This window comes from Oreochromis niloticus, unplaced genomic scaffold, assembly GCF_001858045.2.
Source record: "Oreochromis niloticus isolate F11D_XX unplaced genomic scaffold, O_niloticus_UMD_NMBU tig00007510_pilon, whole genome shotgun sequence".
In the NCBI taxonomy this organism is placed as follows: domain Eukaryota; kingdom Metazoa; phylum Chordata; class Actinopteri; order Cichliformes; family Cichlidae; genus Oreochromis; species Oreochromis niloticus.
The window spans coordinates 947036-952510 of NW_020328614.1; the positions used below are offsets into that span (position 1 = coordinate 947036).

General features: G+C 43.6%; 1 long non-coding RNA gene across 2 annotated transcripts; it reads left to right on the forward strand.

The window, feature by feature from the left end:
• The first annotated feature begins 1002 nt into the window (after positions 1-1002).
• On the forward strand, positions 1003-5068 carry LOC109201513 (uncharacterized). Of its 2 annotated transcripts, XR_002061572.2 has the most exons (3): positions 2449-2467; positions 4605-4646; positions 4790-5068. It is a non-coding gene; the product is annotated as an uncharacterized LOC109201513 (long non-coding RNA). The 2 variants fall into 2 exon arrangements; XR_002061571.2 differs by lacking the exons at positions 2449-2467; positions 4605-4646 and adding an exon at positions 1003-1049.
• The last annotated feature ends 407 nt before the right edge of the window (positions 5069-5475 follow it).

Here is a 5475-nt window from a genome sequence, read left to right on the forward strand (position 1 = left end):
AACAAGTAAGACTGGTTTCTGAGTTTTACAGCTGGGCTGGACGAGGCTAAGCATCAGGCTTTCAAATGAATTAAAAGTCTGTCTTGGTCTTTGGTTGATTAATAGGCTGGTGTGAGATAAACTAACATAATCATCCTGCTGCAACCAGGTTTCTGTAAGGCAGAGTAAATCGATTTGTTGATCAATTATTAACTCATGTATTAACAAAGACTTGAAGGAGAGAGACCTAATATTTAATAATCCACATTTCACTGTTTTACTCTTTGGTTCAGATGTGGATACTGTATTGTTCTTTCTTTGTGAGTTTTATATGTTTAAGTCATTTTTTGCTGGTTTTTAGTTTGTTTTTTGTCTGTTTGGGAGCTGACACAGTCTCTACACGGATGGGGTTTTGGGGGCATAACAGGAGGAAAGGAGCTGCAACCAGGTTTCTGTAAGGCAGAGTAAATCGATTTGTTGATCAATTGATGTAGTAGCTAAAAAAAAATTTGCCAGCTGCATAGCGTGGTCCGGTATCGCTGGGTACAGCCATGTCTCAGTGAAGCAGAGGAGGTTGCAGTCCCAAATGTCTCTCCGGAACTTAACTGTGGCCCTGAGGTCATCAAGCTTGTTCTTGATGGACTGAACATTGGCTGCCAGCATACTGGACATGGGTGATGGCGTGCGCGAGCCCTTAGCCTATTCCTGATGCCAGCTCGTTTCCCTTGAGGCCGTTGCTTAGGGTCCCGTCCTTTGTTCTTCCTTAGGATCTCCCTTGGCCAGGTTGGGTTGGGCGTTGAACACGACAAAATCTGTGTATATTGTAAACAAATAGAAACAAGAGCATCTCCACTGTAGCGGATTTGTGTTCTTTCCATAACGCCGATGTAAGATTAAGGCAGATAGAGCATAAAATAACAAAAATCAGCAAAAAATGAAAAAGTTGGGTCAGAGCATCCAGCACAGCAGTCAACCTCACCGGTGCCATCTTTTATCCATCTTTCGTGACCTCTGCCCTCCTGTTGCAGGTGTGTGTGTGCTGCTGCTGTCTGCACCGACTGTTTCTGCAGGTGAGTTGATGGAAGTGAAAACAATCAGTGAGACTCCAACAAGAACACAAATACATTCAAATACATTTTGACTGTGTGTCTGTCTCTGTGTCCTCCAGTGTCTCTGTCAGCCCAGACCTTCAACAGTTCTTCAGTGGATCCTCTTCAGTGTCTCTGAGTTGTTTTTATGATGGACAGACAGTTGATCGATGGAGGACCAAAGGAGGACTCACTAAGGACTGTGGAGCAGCTGATACAGACTTGGAGAAGGTTAACATTTCCTCCTGTCATCTGTATCTCTCTGACTCCTCTGACGGAAGTTACTTTTGTGACTTCTATGACAGTAACTCTGATGACCCAGCCTGTTGGGTGTGTGTCTTTGATGTGCAGGTTGCTGTGGCCTGCTGCTGCTGGCTAAATTATAGTGTTTAAACACAGTTCGGAGTCATGGTCTGCACATGAAGACAGCAGCAGCTTGTTTAAACCACAGCACAGAGCTGAGCTGATCTTATCTGCAGTCTGACTTCTGATTTAAATTGTGTGAAAACAGCTTGTTCACACTTAAAGTGACAGACTGTACAAGACAAAACATCTGCTTCTGCTAAGTAAGACACATGGTAAAATTTTACAAGATCGTCGCATTATAATCATATAATCATATAATCATACATTCATCACTAATTGTCTTATTGTGAATAAGTTGTTTAAAGCTGCAGATGAATCATGTTGAAGTTGTCTCATCGTTTTTAAATCTACTGGTGATCAGAGAGAGGATCTGAAACTGCTGCAGTCTGCACTCTTTAAATTCAGGACCATAAAAAACTAAATAACAGCACAGTTCAAACAGCAACAGAAGCAAAGATGATGATTAGTTACTACGTCATGTATTTGTGACCAAAACATCATGCTGTTGTTTTTTATTCCTGCTGTGTAACATCATTAATGTTACTGAGCTGCAGAGCAGTGAGTACAGGAGCATTATTACTCGTACTTTTTCAGGATGGCCTGTTCTCTTTCTGCCTCTGTCCTCATGGACTCACTTCAATAACTAAATCCATCAAACATCCCACTATCGCCAGGCAGGTAGGGTCTTTACCTTACAGTATAAAGTGCCTTGAGCCAACTGTTGCTGTGATTTGATGCTGTATAAATAAAACTGAAGTTAATGCTGTGAGACCAACATGTTGATGAGTCCATAATGAGCAGAGTCATAGTTAGCCTGTGCTCTCTGAGCTGCTTTCAAACACTGTGATTGACTGAGAAGGACAGCTGGGACACTTCATGAAGGACCTTTGTGAGCCGGACACACAGCAGCACGCTGACGTGAGAACAGGAAGTGATGAAAGCGGACATCTCTCCATAGCTCAGAGCCCACGTGCTCAGTCTACATCCAGACACCATGAAGCCGGCAGCCCCTCTGCTCCTCCTCCTCCTCCTCGGTGAGTCCCTAACACTCTAACAGCAGCTCACAGTCTGTATATTATAACATAATATAACATATATAATATGTCAACATGGTAATTAATCTATTATTAGACAAAACTGACGAGATCTTTGTATTTATCATCCATCTTCATTACAGTCATCATGACAGTTTTATGACTGAGGTCCGTTCACAGGGTCAGAAATAATGGCTGCTGTGCCAGCTTTATAATAAGAAGTTATTAATACTACTTGACATTTCTATGACTTTAGAAAAAGTTGCACTGCCAAATATCAGCTATAAATTCCACTAATGAGGATTTTCTGCAACTTGAGACAGTTTGCGCTCTCAAAACAAGCCATACATCGATTTTAATTACAGAGTGCCTAAACCAGGGGTCCCCAATCCCAGTCCATGAGGGCCGGTGTCCCTGCAGGTTTTAGATGTGTCCTTGATCCATCACAGATGATCTAAATGGATAAATTACCTTCTCAACATGTCTTGAAGTTCTCCAGAGGCCTGGTAATGGACTAATGTGTGAATGTGAGAGTGAATGAATAGTGGCATTGTAAAGCGCTTTGGGTGCCTTGAAAAGCGCTATATGAAATCCAATCCATTATTATTATAATCATGTGATTCAGGTGTGTTGACCCAGGGTGAGACCTAAAACCTGCAGGGACACTGGCCCTCGAGGACTGGGATTGGGGACCCCTGAAGTAAACAGTATGAAGCAAGAGTAATTTCAGCTTGATCATGTGACGTCCAGCAGAGATGGAGGAGCTCTTCCCACTAAGCTAACTAATGTTTGATGTCAAGTAAAACAAATCATGTGATGCTGCTGTCAGGTACTTTACAGAGCAGCAGGTATCTTCTCCTGTTTTACTTTGAGAAATATAACCGCTCTTAATTGTTACTGGCTGCCCTAAACTAATCAGGTTTAAGTCATAAATAGGGATGGGTATCGTTTAGCTTTTATCCGATACCGGTGACAAACCGGTACTTTTGAAACGGTGCCGGTGCTTAAACGGTGCTCGAACCGGTGCTCAAAGAATGGAGAACACAAACTTTGTCCAAAAACCTCTCATGTTTAGGTGGTTTTTTTTGTAAAAAGATAACAATGTTAGCCTTTTCTGCAGCTATAGGGCATATATGGTATCACTCTATCAAACAAGAAGACAGCCACATGTAACTACGACAGTGTTTGCTAGTTCACCTTACATGCATTAATGTAATAATGTGGTTAGCGTACTCAATGTAAATTACACACGTACAACATGAAGCTACTCACCCAGAGAATAACGGCTGCTGCTGCCATCATCATCCGTCATCATTTCTGCTACACTGACAGGGCTAGGGGCCAGGACGCTACTCTTCGGGTTTTTGGGGGATGTTGCTAACTCTGGGTCCGATAACAGGCACCACACCCACAGTAGATGTGCACGGTGTGAGGTCTCGCAGCAAGCTATCAAATACGGTGCATTTCTCAGCTTTTAAAAAAAACGCTATACGTCGCCAGGTGTTTCATCGGATTTGAGGTGTTACCTCCTTTGACAGTATCACAGTATCAGCTTAAAGCACTTGTTGCAGGCTGCTGAGTTTGCATCTTTTGCTGTGAAGTACAGCCAGACTTTTGATCGCTTGGGCACATTTAATCTGTAGCTCTGCTCTAAAAGAACGTACGTACCTGGGCCCGCCTACTATCCTCGGAAACGTAAAATGATTGGCTAGAATCCAAAGTGTATGACATCTCAGGAAAAAAAAGCACCGAAATAAAGCACCGAAATAAAGCACCGAAATGTGCGCTGCTTTTCGATCTGGTTACTACCGTTTATGTCAGAACTGGTGCCATCATGGCACCGGATACCGGTATCCATCCCTAGTCATTAAGGCCACTCTCAGTGGGAGTGGGTGGAGTCAGGTGGCGCTCCTCAATTAACTCTTGAGCTGGTGCTGTACAAATAAAGTTGAAGTGAATAGTGCAGAATGTACTGAGGTAAATCCACAGAGAGCAGAACCCTGATAACCAGCAGAGGTCAGCTGATCACGGACTGTGTCATTGATATATGTTACAGGTGTGTGTGTGTGTGTGTGTGTGTGTGTGTGTGTGTGTGTGTGTGTGTGTGTGTGTGTTATAATGATGTGATGTGTTGCAGGTGTGTGTGTGCTGCTGCCGTCTGCACCGACTGTTTCTGCAGGTGAGTTGATGAAAGTTAAACAATCAGTGAGACTCCAACAAGAACACAAATACATTTACTGTGTCTGTGTGTGTGTGTGTGTGTGTGTGTGTGTGTGTGTGTGTGTGTGTGTGTGTGTGTGTGTGTGTGTGTGTGTCCTCCAGTGTCTCTGTCTGTCAGTCCAAACCTTCAGCAGTTCTTCAGTGGATCTTCTTCAGTGTATCTGAGTTGTGTTGATGATGGACAGACAGCTGATGGATGGACAGTGAAGAGGACCAGAGGAGGACTCACTGAGGACTGTGGAGCAGCTCCAGGCTTTGGGAGGCTTCTTGGTTCCTACTGTGTTGTGGATCTTTCTGCTCCCAGTGAAACCTTCTGGTGTGAGGACTCCTCTGGACAGCAGAGTGACAGAGTCTCCTTCAGTGTCCAATCAGACACTACAGGTGAGATGTTCCAGCTGTGTCTCTGTCTCTGTGTGACTCTGCTCTCATTAACTCTGTTTGTCTCTGCTTGTCAGAAAAAAATCTTATACTGGAGATCCCTGCACTTCCTGTGAGGACAGGAAGTGATGTCATTCTGCGCTGCAGGCAGAGGAATGGTGCCACAGTCACAGCTTATTTCTTCATTAATGGGCATCAAGCTGAAAATGAAATTAAACCAGAGCACATCATCACTAACATCACGCAGGCTGATGAAGGTCTCTACTCATGTTCTACTGATCAGGGTGGAAACTCCCCTCAGAGCTCTCTGAGGGTCAGAGGTCAGAATACTGACATCAGTTCCTGTTTAAAAAAAATGATGTAACATTGTGACCTGATAATAAACTGACTGAACCTTCTTCATCATCTCT